The sequence below is a fragment of the Ursus americanus genome, chromosome X (genome assembly GCF_024610735.1).
Source record: "Ursus americanus isolate L20-20 chromosome X, mUrsAme1.1.p, whole genome shotgun sequence".
NCBI lineage: Eukaryota > Metazoa > Chordata > Mammalia > Carnivora > Ursidae > Ursus > Ursus americanus.
The window spans coordinates 64816981-64838885 of NC_142164.1; the positions used below are offsets into that span (position 1 = coordinate 64816981).

The 21905-nt window shown below is 40.7% G+C and overlaps 1 pseudogene; it reads right to left on the minus strand.

Moving 5' to 3' along the window:
- Positions 1 to 515: 515 nt before the first annotated feature.
- LOC148106928 (insulin-like growth factor-binding protein 5 pseudogene) lies at positions 516 to 13673 on the minus strand (annotated as a pseudogene).
- Positions 13674 to 21905: the final 8232 nt, after the last annotated feature.

Sequence of the window (21905 nt, forward strand, 5' to 3'; positions counted from 1 at the left end):
GCTTAACCAACTGAGCCATGCAGGCACAGCCCCCCTTTTTTAAAGATTTTATTTATTTATTTGACAGAGACAGAGAGGGGGGATTACTTTGAAAAGTTAATGCAAACCTTTGAAAGAAGAAGGACTAAGGAAAATAGATTTATATGCCAATATATGACTACTGGATCCTTGTAGATAAGTACAATCTTTTTCCACCTGTCCTCCTTGACAGAGGCTGCGCTCGTTGTGAATTGAATGCAACAAGGGGCTGAAGCCACATGTTTCAGCAGGTATTTTTAGTGACCATGGAAGAACAAGTCTCTCTGCTATTGGGGTACGCATTAATCTCTAAAAGTCTGTACAGGGAGTGAAATATGCATATGTATTTAATATCTATGTATCTCCTCAGGAAAACCTATCTAATATCACTGGGTTATTAATTTGTTTTGTTTCTAGAGGAACGAAATACATGTTAGTTATTTATAAATTTGCAGGGAGAGAGACTCTGCAGGGTGAGAGAAGAGGAAGGACAGGGCTCAAGCCACCCGAATTGCTGGCAGGAGGAGGAGGCAGATCCCGGAGAGGCGCTGACACCTTTCGTCTTCTCCTTTCTCCCCGTTGACCAATCCGAACTGGGAAAATTCCAAATGTGTCATTGAATGCCACATCTTGAGCCACACCTTCCAGTGCCCAAAAGTCTCCCCAGCTCCGGCCAGGGCTGGACAAAAAGATGAATCCAGCCCTGTTCCAGATGATCTTTCCTTCCCACCCATACATTCTTCTTTCCCTTTTTCTTTTTTTTTTTTTAAAGATTTTATTTATTTATTCGACAGAGATAGAGACAGCCAGCGAGAGGGAACACAAGCAGGGGGAGTGGGAGAGGAAGAAGCAGGCTCATAGCGGAGGAGCCTGACGTGGGGCTCGATCCCATAATGCCGGGATCACGCCCTGAGCCGAAGGCAGACGCTTAACCGCTGTGCCACCCAGGCGCCCCTTCTTTCCCTTTTTCTAACAATCTTCTCCTCTCCCCGACATATGTTGTTTCCTCCCTTCTCTTTCTCTTGTTCCTCCTCTCTTCCCTTCCCTGTTTGTTCACTTGTCTCAGAAAGAAAACCACTTGAAAGGAGGCAGGGAGCTTTCCTTGGCTTTTTTGCATCACCATTGTTGCCATTTTCCAAAGTCGAGACCATACCAGAGATTCCAAGGTCCTCAGTTTCCTCAAATACATATATTTATCCTTAAATAAGATTAAACGAGTGGCCACACCGGGTGGAGGGAGACATTTGCTGGAGTTAAGGCTGGGGGCGGGCTGGGACAAGGGAAGGATGAGGAAGGGATTCATCACTCAAAATTGCTGCTATCAAAGATGTGACACTGAAGGCGTCCGGGTGGAGCAGTCAGTTAAGTAGTCGACTCTTGGTTTCAGCTCAGGTCGTGATCTCAGGGTGCTGGGCTCAAGCCCAATGTCGGGCTCCATGCTCAGTTGGGAGTCTGCTTGTGGAATCTCTCTGTCCCTCTGCCTCTGCCCCTCCCCACCCCCACTTGTGTGCACTTTGTCTCTCTCTCTCAAATAAATAAATAAATAAATCTAAAAAAAAAAAGGTGACATTGAAAGTCCCCATCGACAAATCCGTGCCTGGCAGCTTCATCCCGTGCTCATCCACAAACCAGCAGATGCCACATCTGTGGCCAAGGGAAGGCTTGCACTGCTTTCTTTTATAGAATCCTTTGCGGTCACAGCCGGGTGGGTACACAGCACTGGGCACCATCTGCAGGAAAGCATCCATATGTCTACAGCAGGGGCCCTGCTCATGTTCCTGTCTCATCTCAGGTGCAGAGATGACCAAGGGGGGGTGCAGCGTTCTGAGCCCCCCCCACAAACTTAAACTGGGTCAGCTTCTGTCGCCAGTCTTTGTTCACTACCTAGGCCTTCAGCTCAGAGAGGCAGGTGTGTTTGGGCCAGTAGATCTTGGGGGAGCATGTCTCTTCTGCCCTCTCAGAGGTGGTTGGTTCCTCGTGCTCATGGGCGTCTCTCTCAATCTTGGCTTGCTGTCTGTAGTGCTTTTCACTGAAGCAAACCCCATGGCCTTGCAGCAGGGCGTGCGGCAGCTTCTCCTGTCCTGCCAGTGAGGCAGCGCAGCCCCCGAGGGCAGCTCTCGGTATACACGACTGCAGCACTGCCCCTCCGCCAGGGCGCAATTCATGCAGCAAATGCAGTGCGGCGGGCTGGGGACAGGGGTGGGAGGGCATGTAGAGGGGGCTTATTGATCACGGGGAAATGGGAGATAGTGGTTAAGGGCACAGAGTTTCAGTTATGCAGGATGAATGAGTTCTGGAAATCTAATGGACAGCATAGTAACTATACTTAATAATACTGGATTGCAGACAACACGGTTGGACCTAGAGGCTCAATACACGAGAAACAAATAATCAAATCAAAAAATGGGCAGAAGATATGAACAGACACTTTTCCAATGAAGACATACAAATGGCTAACAGACACATGAAAAAGTGTTCAAAATCATTAGCCATCAGGGAAATTCAAATCAAAACCACATCGAGAAACCACCTTACACCAGTTAGAATGACAAAAATTGACAAGGCAGGAAACAACAAATGTTGGAGAGGATGCGGAGAAAGGGAATCCCACTTACACCGTTGGTGGGAAGGCAAGTTGGTACAGCCACTTTGGAAAACAGTGTGGAGGTCCCTTCAAAAGTTAAAAATTGAGCTACCCTATGATCCAGCCATTGCACTACTGGGTATTTACCCCAAAGATACAGAAGTAGTGAAGAGAAGGCCCATATGCACCCCAATGTTCATAGCAGCATTGTTCACAATAGCTAAATTGTGGAGGGAGCTGAGATGCCCCTCAACACATGACTGGATTAAGAAGATGTGGTCCCTGTATACAATGGAATAGTACTCAGCCATCAGAAAGAACGATTTCTCAACATTTGCTGCAACATGGTCGGGACTGGAGGAGATAATGCTAAGTGAAATAAGTCAAGCAGAGAAAGACAACTATCATATGGTTTCACTCATCTATGGAACATAAGAACTAGGAAGATCGGTAGGAGAAGAAAGGGAAGAAGGAAGGGGGGTAAACAGAAGGGGGAATGAACCATGAGAGACTGTGGACTCTGGGAAACAAATTGAGGGCTTCAGAGGGGTGGGGGCTGGGGGTTTGGAATAGACCAGCGATGGGTATTAAGGGGGGCACATATTGCATGGAGCACTGGGTATTATACGCAAATAATGAATCATGGAAAACTACATCAAAAACTAAGGATGTACTGTATGGTGAGTAACATGACATAATAAAAAATTATTATAAAAAATAAAAATAAATAAAACGCACAAAGGATTTCAATAGTCATTTCTCCAGAGAAGATATACAAATAGCAAACAAGCTCATGAAAAGATACACAACACTCTTAGTCATTAGGAAAACACAAAACAGCGAGATACTACTTTACACCCACCAGGATGGCTATTTAAAAAAAAAAAAAGAAACTAAGAATTGTTGAGTAGGATGTGCAGAAATTGGAACCTTCGTACAAGGCTGGTAGGAATGTAAAATGATTCAGCCACTGTGGAAAACATTTTGGTGGTTCCTCAGAAAATTAAACATATGGAGTTACCATGTGACCCAGGAATTCCACTCCAAGTTATATACTGAAAGGAACTGAAACCAGGTATTCAAAGAAATACTTTTGAAATAGCAACACTGTTTCAAAAGCCAAAAGGTGGAAACAGCTCAAATGTCCATTAACTGTTGAATGGATAAACAAATTGTGGTATATACATACAATGAAACATTATCCGGCCTTAAAAATGTATGAAATATTGATACATGCTACAACATTAATAGATCTCAAAAACATTATGCTAAGTGAAAGAAGCCAGACACAAAGGTCACATATTGTGTGATCTGATTTATATGGAATATCCAGAATAGGTAAATTCATAGAAATAGAAAGTAAATTAGTGGGCACCAGGACCTGGTGGGAGGGGGATGGGAAGTAATTTTCTGATGGGTACAGATATTTGGGGGGGGTGATGAAAATGTTTTCAAACTAGATAGAAGTGATATTTACACAATATTGTAACAGTACTGTGACTAAATTGCTCACTTTTAAATGGTTAGTATTGTGTTAAATTTCATCTAAAAAGTAAGTTAAAAAATTAGTTGGCAATACTTCTGTGGGTCTCTTTCTGGGGTCTCTTATCTATTCCACTGTTTCAGATCTACCCCTTCACTAACAACACTGCCTTAATTACTGTAGTGTTATAGTAACTCTCCAACTTTATTCTTTTTAGACTATGGACTCTGAGAAACAAACTGAGGGCCTCAGAGGGGAAGGGGGTGGGGGAATGGGATAGACTGGTGATGGGTAGTAAGGAGGGCACGTATTGCATGGTGCACTGGGTGTTATACGCAACTAATGAATCATCGAACTTTACATCGGAAACCAGGGATGTACTGTATGGTGACTAACATAATATAACAAAAAATATTATTATAAAAAAAACTGAAACAAGAAGAAATTAAAGATATAAATAATCCCATATATATTAAATAAATTGAATCTAAAATTTAAAAAAACTGTTTTAATGACTTTAGTTCCTTTGACTTTTAGTATAAATTTTAGAATCATGTTGAATTTTAAATTTTAAATTTTAGAATCACAAAATTTTAAATTTTAAATTTAAATTTAATTTGAATTTTAAATTTTAGAATCACAAAAAATCCTGCTGCCGCTTTAAATGTATTGTGTTAAATCTATAGAATTCAGGAAGTTGTTTGCTTGGGTGGCTCAGTCAGTTAGGTGTCTGACCCTTGATTTCGGCTCTGGTCATGATCTCAGGGTTGTGAGATCGAGCCCCGTGTCCAGCTCCATGCTGGACATGGAACCTGCTTAAAGATTCTCTCTCCCTCTCCCTCTGCCCCACCGCACACAAGCACACTCTCTCTCTCTCACCAAAAAAAAAAAAAAAAAATCAGGAAGAATTGATATATTTATTGAGTGTTCAAATCCATGAACGTGGTGTATTTGTGTTTATTCCATTTAACAAGGTATTTTTGGATTTCTTTAATCACTGTTTGTAGTTTTCAGAATATCGATCCAGTACGTGTTTTGTTATATTCATGCATAAGTATTTCATTTTGGGGGGCTGTTATAAATCACATTGATTTAAAATTTTTTGGTTTTCGTTTATACATTTATTGTGTATATAAATACAACAAATTTTTGTGTACTGAGCATGCATGTATCCTTTGACCCCACTAGACTCTCTTTTTTTGTAGATCCCCTGGGATTTTCTACATAGATAATCACGTCATCTGTAAACATAGGCAGTTTTATTTCTTCTTATCCTAGCTGGATGCCTTTCGTTTCTTTTTCTGGAGTTATTACACTAGGTGGGACTTCTACTACAATTTCAAATAGGAGTGGCAAGAGTAAACATCCTTGTCTTGTTCCTAAACTTCAGGGAGAAAGCATTTTGTTGCTTACCATTAAGTATGTTGTGAGCCGTAGGATTTTTTGTAGATGCCTTTAATCAGCTTGAGGAAGTTCTGTTCTACTCTTAGATCGCTGAGGTTTTTTTTATCGTGAGCGTGTGTTAAATTTTGTCAAAGACTTTTTCTACATCGATTGATATAATTATGTGTTTTTTCTTTTATTGACAATATAATGGATTAAATTAACGAATTTTAGCTGCATTTCTGGGATAAACCTCACATGCACTTTTTTTTTCTTTTTTGGACATTGCTAGATTCAATTTGCTAATTCTTTTTTTAAATATTTAATTTATTTATTTATTTGACAGAGAGAGAGACAGCCAGTGAGAGAGGGAACACAAGCAGGGGGAGTTAGGAGAAGAAGAAGCAGGCTACCAGCCGAGGAGCCTGATGCGGGGCTCGAACCCAGAACACCGGGATCACGCCCTGAGCCAAAGGCAGACGCTTAACGACTGCGCCACCCAGGCGCCCCTAATTTGCTAATTTTTTAAATGATTTTTGCATTTATGTTCATGACATTTATCGGTCTGTGGTTTCTTTCTTACTTGATTCTTTTTGTACTGTTAAAAAACAGTATCTTTGGTTTTGTTATCAAGGTAATGGTGGTCTCATAAAATCAGTTGGGAAGTGTTCCTTCCTATTACGTTTTTGGGAAGAGATATTGTAGAATTGGTGTTAATTCTTCTTTAAATGCATAGTGGAATTTGCCAGTGAAACCACCTGGGTCTGGAGATATCTCTTTTTTAGGAGGTAATTAATGACAAATTTAATTTCTTTCAAGAACTATTTAAGTCATCTATTTCGTATTGGTTGAGTTTGGGTAATTTGTGGCTTGAAAAATAATGGGTTCCAGGGCGCCTGGGTGGCACAGTGGTTAAGCGTCTGCCTTCGGCTCAGGGCGTGATCCCGGCGTTACAGGATCAAGCCCCACATCAGGCTCCTCCGCTATGAGCCTGCTTCTTCCTCTCCCACTCCCCCTGCTTATGTTCCCTCTCTCGCTGGCTGTCTCTATCTCTGTTGAATAAATAAATAAAATCTTAAAAAAAATAATGGGTTCCTTTTGTCTAAGTTGTTAAATTTACATAGAATTGTTTGTTATACAATCTTTTCCCCTATTTGTACATTTTCTATATTCCAGAGATTTAGAAATATCCCAGTAATGTGAATGTTTTTATGAGTACATTTTCTGTTATTTAGCATGTAATAAAGAATTTGGTCTTTGTCCTCAGTTCCTAGGAGATAACTCATAAAACCTTGTGACTTTCCAAGTGATAGGAGTGTCTTTGTTATTCATGGTGGATCCCACAGATCACATCTCATAATTTATGTTTACAGGGTGATTCGTGGTGGGCCCCTAGCTTGTTTATGCTAATAAGACGGCTCAGAATGCGGGCTGGCCATGCTAGAAAAACAACCATGTGACAAGAGGGTTGGGGCTTTGAGCCTTGTGATAGCAACCCAATCACCAGAGGAAGAAAGGGCTGGAAACTGAGTTCAACCACGTGACCAATGATTTAATTTAACATGCCTGCATAATTAAACCTCAGTAAAAACTTGGGACACCAAAACTCAGGTGAGATTCCCTGATTGACAACATTCTGTGTATTGTCACACAATGATGTGCGGGGAGGGTAAAACATCACTGAGGGAGACAGAAGCTTAGTGTCTAGAACCTTCCCATTTCTTGCCCTATGCATCTCTCCCTTTGGCTGGTTCTGATTTTTATCCTTTAGTTGTAATAAAACTGAAATCATAGATACAGTGCTTTCCTGCATTGTGTTGGTTATTCCAGCAAATTACTGAATCTGAAGGGATAGTGGGAACCTCTGAATTTGTAGCCAGGTGGTCAGAAGTGAGGGTGACCTGAGAAGTCCCAAACTCGTGGCTAGTGTCTGAAGTGAAAGCAGTTTTATGCACTTTACCTGTGAAGCTTGGCCTTGCTCCAGTAGCTGGTGTCAGAAAAAAAGAAATTAAGACTTATTGAAACAACTCTGAATCGCTGAAACTTGTGGCTTGGGAAGAAAAACGATGAAAGGGTAGGAGAATGAGGAGCCTTTGACTCCTAGATGGCCTTCTTTTCTTTCTTTCTTTCTTTTTTTTTTTTTTAACCTGGATGGCTTTCTATTCACCCACAGTAGGGAACTGGAGCCGCACTATTACTGGTTACTAAAGGTAAAAATTACCAATGGAATCTAGATATTATAGACCCAACTCTCCAGGAGTTGGCTGACTAGATACACAAAGAAATGCAGAATAGTAAGAAACACACTAAATATGTAATTGATTATTGTTATCTGTAATAATTAAAATGAAAGTAAACGAGAGTGGTAAGGAAGATCCTGACGCTGGGCCAAGCTCAGATTTCGGTCACTTTGAGCTCCGATGCTAGCCTCGGAGCTGCCCCTAAAAGGAAAGATTGTATTGCGACAGGAGACAGGACATCTATGGCCTGTGTTCACCAAGACACCACTGGAAACAGGGGATATAGCGTCAAGAAGTTGTCTAATTGTGTGGATCAGTATTACCAGCTTCCTGAAGAACATTTACTAAAACAGATGGGGGACCGTGGCTAATTCGGGGGTAGTATCTTTGGTTTTGAATGCTGCAGAGTGAGAGAGCCTGCTTTGGTTGCCACAGGACTCACAGAACATACTAAACAATCACGTACAGTTAGTTATACATGATCTGGACGCCGCAGATTATTTCCAAGGCAACAGCCTAGTGGACTGGATAAAAGGGGCTGTGAAGTTTATTTACCTTGGGGGGAAAACGTATCTATCTTCTCTTCCTCTAAGTGTCAGGTGGGACACCGCAGGTGTGGTGGCTGATGGACTTCCTGTGCAAGCCGTGCTGCGTGGGCTTCATCGTGGTCAGGAAATTCACCCACTGAGTAGTCCCCTTGCAGTATATGAATCCGAGTTCTCCAGACAAACGGAATAAATAGGACGTATGTATAGGCAAAGAAAGAGAGAAGATAGGGACGGGGGGGGTGGCGTGAGATAGAAATGTTTAAGGGAGTGCCCTATGTGATTGCAGGCTGGAAGATTGGAGACCGAGGGAAAAGTTGATGTGGCAGCAGCTTACGTCTGCAAACAGTCTGGAGGGAGAATTCCTTCTTCCTTGAGGACCTCGGTCTTTTTCTCTTAAGGCCTTCAACTGGCTGGATGAGATCCACACAGATTATAAAGGATGACTTGCTTTACTCAAAGTCTACCGATTTGGTTGTTAATCTCATCTAAAATACCTTTACGACACATCTAGACTAGTGTTTGCCAAATATTTGGGCACTGCAGCCAAGCCAGGTTGACACATGAAATGAACCACCATATATCCAAACCTTGTCAATCTGGCACCAGTACAGATCTTAAACCATATTTAATCTCCAAGTAAAGACAGTAACAAGGTCCTGCTTCTGCCTACCATGATACAACTGTCCTGCATACAATAAAAAATACACTAACCCTTTGCCCAGAAGAGGAAGCATAGTTCTTGAGCGATGGTCACTCTTCTCCTTGATATCCTGTAACGTAAATACTATAATATAAAGTTAGCGATACTTACGGGTGGGGGTGGGGGAATTGGGTGAAGGTGGTCAAAAGGTACAAACTTCCAGTTTTCAGAGAAATAACTTCTGAGAATGTAATGTACAGCATGGTGACTATAGTTAACAATATTAACAATGTGTTGTATATTTGAAAGTTGCTAAGAGAGTAGATCTTAAGGTTTCTCATCACAAGAAAACAATGTGTAACTATGTGAGCTGATGGATGTTAACTTATTGTGATAATCATTTCACTATATATATATTTCACTACATATATATATATATTTCACTATGTATATATAACTATATATATATATCTCAAGTCGTTATGTTGTACGCCTTAAACTTACACAATGTTATGTGTCAGTTATATCTTAATAAAACTGGAAAAAATAATCAAGTTAATAACACTTAAATACTATGTTGTAAAGTCAATATATCTTATGTAATATGATAAGGTGGAAAGAGAGGGAAGAAAAATTATATATATATGTATAAAAAAATATTTTTTTCTTCCAGATTTTTATCTAAATTCTACTTAACATATAGTGTTATATTGGTTTTAGGAGTAGAATTTAGTGATTCATCACTTACATATAATACCCAGTGCTAAAAATAAAATACCCAGTGCTCATCATAATAAGTGCCCTCCTTAATACCCATCACCATCTAGATCACGCCCCTACCCACCTCCCTCCATCAACCCTCAGTTTGTTCTCTATCCTTAAGAGTCTCTTTTACGGTTTGCCTCCTTCTCTTTTTTTACCCCTTCCCATTTGTTCATCTGTTCTGTTTCCTAAATTCCACATGAGTGAAATCATATGGTATCTTTCTTTCTCTATCTGACTTATTTTACTTAGCATAATACACTCTAGCTCCATCCACATCATTGCAAATTACAAAATTCCATTATATACATCTATATCTATATATATACACCACATCTTCTTTTTCCATTCATCGGTTGATGGACACTTGGGACCTTTCCATAGTCTGGCTATTGTTGACAATGCTGCTATAAACATTGGGGTGCGTGTACCCCTTCAAATCTGTATTTTTGTATCCTTTGGGTAAATACCTGGTAGTGCAATTGCTGGATCATAGTTCTATTTTTTACTTTCTGAGGAACCTCCATACTGTTTTCCAGAGTGCCTGCACCAGTTTGCATTCCCGCCAACAGTCTAAGAGGGTTCCCCTTTCTCTGCACCCTCACCAACATCTATTGTTTCCTGTGTTGTTAATTTTAGCCATGTTGAGAGGTGCGAGGCGGAATCTCATCGTGGCTTTCATTTGTGTTTCCCTGATGATGACTAATGTTGAGCATCTTTTCATGTGTCTGTTGGCCATCTGGATGTCTTCTTTAGAAAAGTATCTGTTTATGTCTTCTGCCTGTTTCTTAACTGGATTATTTGTTTTTTGGGTGTTGAGCTTGATAAGTTCTTTATACATTTTGGATACTAACCCTGTATCAGATGTGTCATTTGCAAATAACTTCTCCCATTCTGAAGGTTGCCTTTTAGTTTTGTTTGTTGTTTCCTGCACTGTGCAGAAGGGGTTTTTTTTGTTTTTGTTTGTTTGTTTGTTTGTTTGTTTTGGGGTGGGTTTTTTTGCTTTGTTTTTCTTTTTGTTCACTGTACAGAAGCTTTTTATCTTCACAAAGTCCCAATGGTTTATTTTTGCTTTTGTTTCCCTTGCCTCCAGAGACATGTCTAGTAAGAAGTTGCTATGGCCAAGATCAAAGAAGTTGCTGCCTGTGTTCTCCTCTAGGATTCTGATGGATTCCTGTCACACATTTAGGTCTTTCATCCATTTTGACTTTATTTTTGTGTATGGTGTAAGAAAGCAGTCCAGTTTCATTCTTCTGCATGTTGCTGTCCTGTTCTCCCAACACTATTTATTGGAGAGATTGTCTCTTTTTTCCGTGGGATATTCTTTCCTGCTTTGTTGAAGATTAGTTGACCGTATAGTTGTGGGTCCATTTCTGGGTTTTCTATTCTGTTCCATTGATCTGTGTGTCTGCTTTTGTGCCAGTACATGCTGTCTTGATGACTACAGCTTTGTAATACAGCTTGGGGTCCAGAATCGTGTTCTTCCAGTCCGTGAGAATGGAATTTTTCCCATTTCTTTGTGTCCTATAAGGAGATTTATATAAGGAATTGGATCACACTGTTATGGAGGTGGGCAAATCCCATAATAATCAGAGTGAGTCAGCAAGTTGGAGAGCCAGGAGAGCCAATGGTTTAGTTCCAATCCAAGTCAGAAGGCTCCAGACCCAGGAGAGCCATAGTTGTAGTTCCTATCTGAAAGCTGACAGGCTCCAGACCCAGGAAGAGCCAATATTTCACTTCAAGGCCAAAGGTAGGAAAATGCTAATGTCTCAGTTCAAAAGCAATCAAGCAGGAAGAATTATCTTACTCAATGGAGGCTCAGCCTTTTTTTTTTTTTTCTATTCGGACCTTCTACTGATTGCATGAGGCCTACCCACATTGGGGAGGGAGACCTGTTATACTCAGTCTACAGATTTAAATGTTAACCTCATCCAAAAACATCCTCATAGAAACACCCAGAATAATGTTTGGCCAAATATCTGGGCACCTCATGGTCCAATCAAGTTGACACATAAAATTAACCATCACAGGGATGCCTGGGTGGCCAAGTTACTTAAGTGTCTGACTCTTGTTTTGGCTCAGGTCATGATCTCAAGGTCGTGAGATCAAGCCCCACGTCTGGTTCTGTGTTGGGCATGGAGCCTACTTAAGATTCTTCTCTCCCTCTGCCCCTCCCTTCCCCCTCTCCCTCTCTAAAAAAAATAAGCAACACAATATAATTATAATTATAAAATATAGGTATTACCATACATTAATATATAGATAAGTTGACACATATTAACGTGTGTGTTGTATTAAAACATATTTGTGTATATACACACAAACATATTCATAACAAAATACTCATGACAATTACAGTCCTCATTGCTGCTCATTTCTGTAACTGGTCACATGGTCATAGCTGGTATTTATTTATTTATTTTTAAATTTCTAAAATATTTATTTGAGAGAGAGTGTGTGAGGGAGAGGGAGAGGGAGAGAAACCCAAGCAGACTCCATACTGAATGCAGAGTCAGATGAGGAGCTCAATCTCAGGACCCTGAGATTATGACCAGAGCTGAAACCCAGAGTTGGACGCTTAACCAACTAAGCCACTCAGGCAACCCCCATAGCTAGTATTGATAACTACCTTCTTCCGCTACCCATTTCATATTCTGTTCGCCCTCAGCAAGCTCCCTGGCTGGTTGTAGTTCTTTATTTGGGTGACTGAAAACTTCATTTCTGAAGGATCTGGGTCATTAGTAGTCCTGTCAGAACTGGGTTGTTGTAGTTTTCCATTGACTTAATCACAAGGTGTGGTAATACTAAGAGACACCCCAAGGGATAACCTGTATTCCAGACATACTCTTCCTTGCCTCCAGTGTAGAGCAGTAGTCCAGTTTTCCCCCTTAGTGATCAGGATCAACCACCCTAGACAGCACAGAAAGTTCCTTCTTTCTTTGCCTGTTGGTTCAGAGGTATGAGGAGCCCAAAGCAACCACGTGTCAGTCTTAACTTCCAGTTCAACGGACCCATTGTGGTCTCCTGGTGGAAATACTCTTCCTTTTGCAACTAAGGCCACTAGGCCAGCAGAGATAATAAGTTTGCAAGGAGAGGAAGCGAACACTAGGGCTAATAGTGAGTGGTGCCGCTCCCACATCCACATTTTGATTGCTAGATTCAGGGATCCTAGCTATGGGAGAAACAGTACCATATAGCGGATGCTGGTTCAGGGCATACATAACATGCTGGAGAATCTTGCCCAGCCCTTCAAAGTATTGCCACCTAACTGGCACCGTAACTTCAAAAGGTGAGCTAGCTGTTTCAGGATGGCAGGGAATATGGAAAGACCAGTGAATTCCATGAACATGGGCCCATTGCTCCCTTTCATTTGCTGTGAAATGAATTCCTTGATCAGAAGCAATGAGGAATATTATGATGGTGAAAAAAGCAGTCTGTAAGACCATGGATGGAAGTTTTGACAGAGCAATGCATGCAAGGAAGACAAATCACACCAAGAGTAATGTCTATTTCACTAAGAACAAAATGTTGTCCCTTTTATGATGGAAGCAGTCCAATGTAACCAGTCTTCTGCAGGGTAACTGGCTGATCACCCCGTTAAATAGTGCCATACCAGGTCTCAATATTGGTCTCTGCTACCAAGAAATTGGGCATTCAGCAGAGGCTGTAGCCAGGTAGGCTGTGGTGAGTGCAAGTCCATGTTACTTAGCCTATGAGTAATCACCATCCCTGCCACCATGAACACTTTCATCACGAACCTATTGGGAAATGAACAAAGTGGATGCAGGAAGAGACTGGCAGTGCACAGAACAGGCCATCCTGACCACTTGATTATTAAAATCCTCCTCTGCTGGGCTCATCCCTTAGTTAGAATTCACACAGGACACAAATATCTGCATTTTTTTTTCTGGCCAGAGAGGTCTATCATGTACCTCTTCCCCAAATTTCCTTGTCACTAATTTTTCCAGTTATGCTCTTTCCAAATCCCTGACCATCCAGCCAAGCCATTGCCCATTGCCCATGAATTGGTATGTAGTTGTATGTCTGGCCCTTTCTCCTCCAAACAAAATGAACAACGAGGTTCATTGCTCAACATTCTTCCCACTGGAAGCAATTTCCTTCACCACTATCTTTCAGAGATGTCCCAAAAGGGGATATTGTGCTACAACTGCCCACTTTCTGGTGATGTCTGCATATTATACAGAACCATTTGTTAACTAGGCCCAAATGCTCCGTGTTCTTTCAACTTATTATGGGGGACTGCCCATGAGTCCATATGCGCATGCTGGGAGAGAGGTGAGAGTGGAGCAGGAGTAGGGACCATGGGCGATTGGGCCACTTCTTTATGTGACTTACGTATGCCTTGAAGGCTTGCTTGATCCCATTCTAGTGCACACCATTTGATAATGGCCTACTGCTGGGCATGCCCAACTAATGGCTTGGCACATAAGACGCTCAATTCATGATCGGCAGCTCAGGTTGCAGAGTAACTTGGTGGCGCATGGTTAAGTGTTCAGTCCCTGCTAAGCCCTAATAACAAGCCAAAAGCTGTCTCTCAAACGAACAGTAGTTGTCCATAAAGGATGGTAGGGCTTCGCTCCAAAATCCCAAAGGCCTACACTCTGATTCACCTATAGCGAGCTGCCAAGGGCTCCAAACACCATCACTGTCTGCCACTGAAACTTCAAGCACTGTTGGATTCCCCAGATCGTATGGCCTACGTGTCGTAACAGCTTGCATTGCAACCTGGACCCACGGCAGAGCGTCCTCTCCTTCGGGCCCCATTCTCAACTAGCAGCTTTTCAGGTGGCTCGGTAAACGGATCGGAGTACCACACTCAAATGCAGAATATGTCGCTTCTAAAACGCAAACGGGCCCACTAGGCGATACGCCTCTTTTTTAATTGTAGGAGGGACCAGATCCAACAACTTAGCCTTCCCCTTACAAGGACTATCTTGACGTGTCCCATGCGACCGGACCCCTAGAAATTTCACTGAGGCAGAAACCCCTTGATTTTTGTCCGATTTATTTCCACCCTCTGACAATAAGTCCGTGGGTCTAGAGTAGTGGCTACTTCTGTTCACCAGCCGATCAGCATAACGTCATCCGTGTAAGCAGATCAGCGTGAGGTCTTGTGGGAAGGAAAGGCAATCAAGATTCCTTCAAACCGAATTATGACATAGGGATGCAGAGCTGATTTATCCCTGAGGTAAGACACTGAAGGTGAATTGCTTGCCTTGCTGGCTGAAAACAAACTGCTTCTAGTGGTCTTTACTAACAGGTATGGATTTAAAAAAACAAAAACAAAAACAAAAGCATTTGGCAGATCAATAGCTGCGTACCATACACCAGGGGATGTGCTAATTTGCTCAAGCAATGGCTTCGTATCTGGTGTAGTAGCCGTAATTGGGGTCATCACCTGATTAAAGTTATGATAATCCACTATGACTTTCCAAGACCCACCCGCTTTTCTGCCCAGGCTACACAGGCAGGTCGAATGGGGGATGTGGTAGGAATCACCACGCCTGCATCCTTCAAGTCTTTGATGGTGGCACTAACCTTTGCAATGTGTCTAGTTGTGCAGTATTGCTTTTGGCTTACTATTTTCCTACGTAGAAGCAGTTCTAGTGGCTTCCGCTTGGCATTTCCCCTCATAATATCTCTCATTCCACAGGTCGGGGAAATGACATAGGGATTCTACCAGCTACTGAGTATGTCTATTCCAACTATGCATTCCAGAACTGGGGAAACAACCACAGGTTGGATTCAGGGAACCACAGGACCCACAGTGGGTTGGACCTGAGCTAAAACTCCATTGATCATCTGACCTTCATAAATCCCTATTCTGACCAGTAGAATACATTGACATTTTGGGTCTCTTGGAATTAGAGTCAATTCAAAGGCCATATCCAATCATCCCCAAAAGGTCTGATTATTTCCTTTTCCCAAACGTGTGGTCACCCTGGTAAAAAGGTCACTTTGGGGGAGGCTGGGGAAAAGATTAATGGTAAAAATTTTTGGCAGTATACCTGGACCCTTTCTCAGGGGGACCCAGCCTCCCCTTCACTTAAGGGCTCAAATCCAGGAATTGAATAAGAGTCTATGACTCTGTTTTTATGATTCAGATTATACTTGTTCACTTGACCTAGAACTTTTCCACTTTACAAATCAAGTAAGAACTTAGTAGACTTCCCATCTATTTCATTCCTAGTAACACCATGGTCATCTAGCCAGTGCCATAGACCTTGCTAGTTGTACTGTTCTGATGGCTGCTTGGCCTCTGCAGCCCATTACAGTAACCATTGCCCACCTTGTCTTCGGTATATAAGTGCCACCCCTTGACCCATGCCACTCTTAGATCCAATAACATCCACTGCGTTTAGGTTTCCCAATTCAGTGGCAGCAGTTTCCATTGTAATTTATGACCTACACAGCTCTTTAAGGATTCTGGGGCCCTTCTCACAAATTTATGTCTTACAGTTGCGGCGAAATATGTGTCCTCTGTACCCTCCCAGGGTGGATGAGCAGGTCTTTTTATTTTTATTTTTATTTTTATTCCAGCATAGTTAACATACAGTGTCCTATTAGTTTCAGGTGTACAATATCCTGATTCAACAATTCTATACACCACACAGTGCTCGTCACAGTAAGGGCACTCCTAGTCCCATTCACCTATTTCACCCATCCCCCCCCACCTCACCTCCAGTAATCATCAGTTTCTTCTCTATAGTTAAGAGTCTGTTGGGGCGTCTGGGTGGCGCAGTCGTTAAGCGTCTGCCTTCGGCTCAGGGCATGATCCCGGTGTTCTGGGATCGAGCCCCACATCGGGCTCCTCCGCTGGGAGCCTGCTTCTTCCTCTCCCACTCCCCCTGCTTGTGTTCCCTCTCTCGCTGGCTGTCTCTCTCTCTATTGTCAAATAAATGAATAAAATCTTAAAAAAAAAAAGAGAGAGTCTGTTATTTTGTATTTCTTTTTGCTTTGATCATTTGTTTTGTTTCTTAAATTCCACGTACTGGTGAAATCGTATGGTATTTGTCTTTCTCTGACTGACTGTAATCTCTAGATCCATCCACGTTGTTGCAACTGGCAAGATTTCATTCTTACTGTGGCTGAGTGATATTCCACTGTGTGTATGTACCACCTCTTCTTTGTCCATTCATCTATTGATGGACACTCGGGCTACTTTCATAATTTGGTGATTGTAAATAATGCTGCTATAAACATAGGGGTGCATGTATCTTTCTGAATTAGTGTTTTTGTACTCTTTGAGTATACACCCAGTGGTGGAATTACTAGATTTATGGTAGCTATATTTTTTTAAAGATTTATTTATTTATTTATTTTAGAGACAGAGAGAGTGAGGTGGTGGGGGAGAGGGAGAGAGAAACTCAAGCTGACTCTGCGCTGAGCACAGAGCCCGACGGGGAGCTCCACCTCATGACCCCGAGATCATGACATGAGCCAAAACCAAGAGTCAGACACTCAACTGACTGCACCACCCAGGTGCCCCTGGTAGTTCTATTTTTAATTTTTTGAGGACTCACCGCACTGTTTTCCACAGTGGCTGCACTGGTTTGCGTTACTACCAACAGTGCAAGAGTGTTCCCTTTTTCTCTGCATCCTTGCCAACACTTGCTGTTTCTTGTGTTTTTGATTTTTAGCCATTTTGATAGGAATGGGGTGATAGTTCGTTGTGGTTTTCATTTGTATTTCCCTGATGATGAATGATATTGGGCATCTTCTCATGTGTCTGTTGGCCACCTGTTTGTCTTCTTCGGATAAATGTCTGTTCATATCCTCTGCCCATTTTTTCAGTGGATTGTTTGGGTTTTGTTTTGTTTTGTTTTATTTGATGTTGAGATGTACAAGTTCTTAATCTTCTTTGTTCTTTTAAGATTTTATTTAAATTCCAGTTAGTTAACATATAGTGTAATACTAGTTTAGAGAGTACAACATAGTGATTCAATACTTTGATACATCACCCAGTGCTCATCACATGCACTCCTTAATCCCCATCATCTGTTTAACACATCACCCCACCCACCTCCCTTCTGGTAACCATCAGTTTGTCCTCTCTAGTTAAGAATCTGTTTCTTGATTTTTTTTTCTCTCTCTCTCTCTTTTATTTCCCCTTCGCTCATAGGTTTTATTTCTTAAATTCCACATATGAGTGAAATCATATGGTATCTGTCCTTCTCTGACTGACTTATTTGGCTTAGCGTAATACTCTCTTGCTCCATCCATGTCATTGCAAATGGCAAGATTTCATTCTTTTTAATGGCTGAATAACATTCCATTGTATAATATACCGTATCTTATTTATCCATTCATCAGTTGCTGGACACTTAAGCTGTTTCAATAATTTGGCTACTGTTGACAATGCTATTATAAACATAGGGGAACACGTATCCCTTTGAATTAGCATTTTTTATTCTTTAGGTAAGTATGTAGTAGCGCAATTGCTGGATCGCAGGGTAATTTGATTTTTAACTTTTTGAGGAACCTCCATACTGTTTTCTAGAGTGGCTGCACCAGTTTGCATTCCCCCCAACAGTATAAGAGGTTTCCCCTTTCTCCACACTCGCACCAACACTGGGCATTTCCTGTGTTGTTGATTTTAGCCATTCTAACAGGTCTGAGGTGATATCTCATCACGGTTTTGATTTGTATTCCCCTGATTATCTGTGATGTGGAGCGTCTTTTCATTGTCTGTTGGCCATCTGGATGTCTTCTTTGAAAAAAATGTCTATTCATGTCTTCTGCCCATTTCGTAACTGGATTAATTGTTTTTGGGGTGTTGAGTTTTATAAGTTCCTTATGTATTTTGGATACTAACCCTTTATTGGATATGTCATATATCTTCTTCCATTCCAAAGGTTGCCTTTTTGTTTTGTTGATTGTTCCCTTTGCTGTGCACAAGCGTTTTATTTAGATGTATTCTTAATAGGGTTTTTTTTTTTTTTGTATTTTTTCCCCTTGCCTCAAGGGACCTATCTAGAAAAAAAGTTGCTACAGCCAATTTCAGAAGTTACTCCCTGTGTTCTCTTCTAGGATTTTTATGGTATTAGGTCTCACACTTAGGTGTATAATCCATTTTGAATTTATTTTTGTGTATGATGTGAGAAAGTGGTCCACTTCCATTCTTTTGCATATTACTGTCCAGTTTTCCCAACACCATTTGTTGAAGAGACTGTCTTTTTCCCATTGAATATTCTTTCCTGCTTTGTTAAAGATTAATTGACCATGAAATTGAGGGTTTATTCCTGGGTTTTCTATTCTGCTCCATTGATCTATTTTTGTGCAAGTACCATACTGCTTTGATTACTACAGTTTTATAATATAACTTGAAGTTCAAAATTGTGATGCCTCCAGGGTTCCTTTTCTTTTCCAAGATTGCTTTGGTATTAAGGGTCTTTGGGATTGCATACAAATTTTAGGATTGTTCTAGTTCTGTGAAAAGTGCTACTGGTATTTTGATAGGGATTGCATTGAATGTATAGATTGCTTTGGGTAGTATAGACATTTTAACAATGTTTGTTTTTCCAATCCATGAGCGTGGAATGTCTTTCCATTTTCTTCTGTTGTTTTCGATTTCTTTCATCAGTGTTTTATAGTTTTCAGAGTGTAGGTCTTTCACCTCTTTGGTTAGGTTTATTTCTAGGTATCTTATTTTGGTTGCAAATATAAATGGGATGTCTCCTTAATTTCTCCTTTTGCTGCACCATTATTGGTGTATAAAAATGCAACAGATTTCTGTACATTGATTTTGTATCCTGAGACTTTACCGAATTCATGTATTGGTTTAGTAGCTTTTTGGTGGAGTCTTTTGGGTTTTCTTCTTTTTAAGATTTTATTTATTTATTTGAGAAAGAGGGAGCATGCCCAAGTGGGTGGAGGGGGAAAGGGACAAGCGGACTCCTCACTGAGTGCCGAGTCCCACACAGGGCTTGATCCCAGGACCCTGAGATCATGACCTGAGCTGAAGTCAGATGCTTCACCGGCTGAGCCACCCAGGCGCCCCTCAGCTTTTCTATATATAGTATCATATCATCTAAAAATAGTGAAAGCTTCACTTCTTCCTTACCAGTTTGGATGCCTTTTATTTCTTTGTGTTGTCTGATTGCTGTGGATAGGATTTCCAGTACTATGTTGAACAAAGTGGTGAGAATGGACATCCTGTCTTGTTCCTGACCTTAGGGGAAAAGTTCTCAGATATTCCCTATTAAGGATGATGTTAGCTGTGAGTTTTTCATATATGGTCTTTATTACATTGAGTTATGTTCCCTCTAAACTTACTTTGTTGAGGGTTTTTATCACGAATGGATGTTGTAGTTTGTCAAAAGATTTTTGTCATCTATTAAAACGATCACATGGTTCTTATCTTTTCTCCTACTGATGTGATGTATCACATTGATTTGTGAGTATTGAACCATTCTTGCAACCCAGGAATAAACCCCACTTGATGGTGGTGAATGATTTATTTAATGTATTGTTCAATTTGGTCTGCTAGTATTTTATTGAGAATTTCTTCATCTATGTTCATTAAGGGTATTACCTGTAGTTCTCTTTTACGGTGGCATCTTTATCTGGTTTTAGTATCAGGGTAATTCTGGCCTCATAGAATGAATTTGGAAGTTTTCCTTCCTTTTTGGAATAGTTTGAGAAGAATAGGTATTAATTCTTCTTTAAATGTTTGGTAGAATTTGCCTGTGAGGACTTCTGCTCCTGAACTTTGGTTTTTTGGGAGTTTTTTGATTACTAACTCAATTTCTTTCCTGCTTATCAGTCTGTTCAAATTTTCTATTTCCTCCTGTTTCAGTTTTGGTAGTTTACATGTCTCTGGGAATTTATCCATTTATTCTAGGTTGTCCATTTTGTTGGCATAGTTTTTCATAATATTCTCTTCTAATTGTTTGTGTTTCTGTGGTGTTGGTCATTTCTCCTCTCTCGTTTGTGATTTTATTTATTTGAGTCCTCTTTTTCATGATAAGACTGGCTAGAGGTTATCAAGTTTATTAAGTTTTTCAAGGAACAAATTCCTGGTTTCATCAATCAATTCTATTGGGTTTTTTTTTTTCAGTTACCATATCATTTATTTCCACTCTGATCTCTATTATTTCTTTCCTTCTCCTGGTTCTATTTTCTATTTTTTAAAAGATTTTGTTCATTTATTTGAGACAGAAAGAGAGAGCGAGAGCACAACTGGGGGGAGAGGGAGAAGCAGACTCCCCACTGAGCAGGGAGCCTGATGCAGGGCTCAATCCCAGGACTCCAGGATCATGACCCTAGCCAAAGGTAGATGTCCAGCCAACTGAGCCACCCAGGCGCCCCCTCCTTCTCCTGGTCTTAGATTGTTTGTTGTTCTTTTACTAACTCCTTTAGGTGCAAGGTTATGTTGTTTGAGATTTTTCTTCCTTCTTGAGGTAAGCCCTCAACTTCCCCCTTAGGATCACTTGTGCTGCATCCCAGAGGTTTTAGACCATTCTGTTTTCATTTTCATTTGTTTCATATACTTTCTTATGTCTTCATTGATCTCCTGGTTGACCCATTCATCGTTTAGTAGCATATTATTTAACTTGCAAGTATCTGTTGTCTATATAGACATTTTATTGTGTTTGACTGCTAGTTTTATAGCACTGAGGTCAGGAAATATGCATGGTATGATTTCAATCTTTGTGAATTTGTTGAGGTTTGTTTTATGGGCTAATATGTGATCAATTCTGAAGAATGCTCCATGTGGACTTGAAAAGAATGCATATTCTCATTTTAGGATGGAATGTTTTGACTCTATCTGTTAAATCCATCTATTCCAGGGGGTCATTCGAAGCCATTATTTCCTTCTTGTTCTGTTTGGATCATCTGTCCATTGTGTAAGTAAGGTGTTAAAGTCCTTACTATTATTATATTGTTATCAGTTAATTCCTTTATGTTTCTTACTGTTTTACTTCTTCAGGTGGAGCTCAATATATATTGAGCAAATACTAACAGATCTAAAGTAGATCTGTTAGACAGCAACAAAAATAGTACAGGATTTCAACATCCCACTCTGAGCAATATATAGATCATACAGACAGTAAAAAACAAAATTATGACACTCAAATTCAGAAAAAATAATTAGTTAACTATCAATATCCATTCATGATGTACTTTTCAAACAAATCTTTTTAATTCGATTATTGAGATAGAATTTACATCAAGGTCTATGAGTCCTTACAAACTCATGCTGTTAGGGAACCACAACCACAAT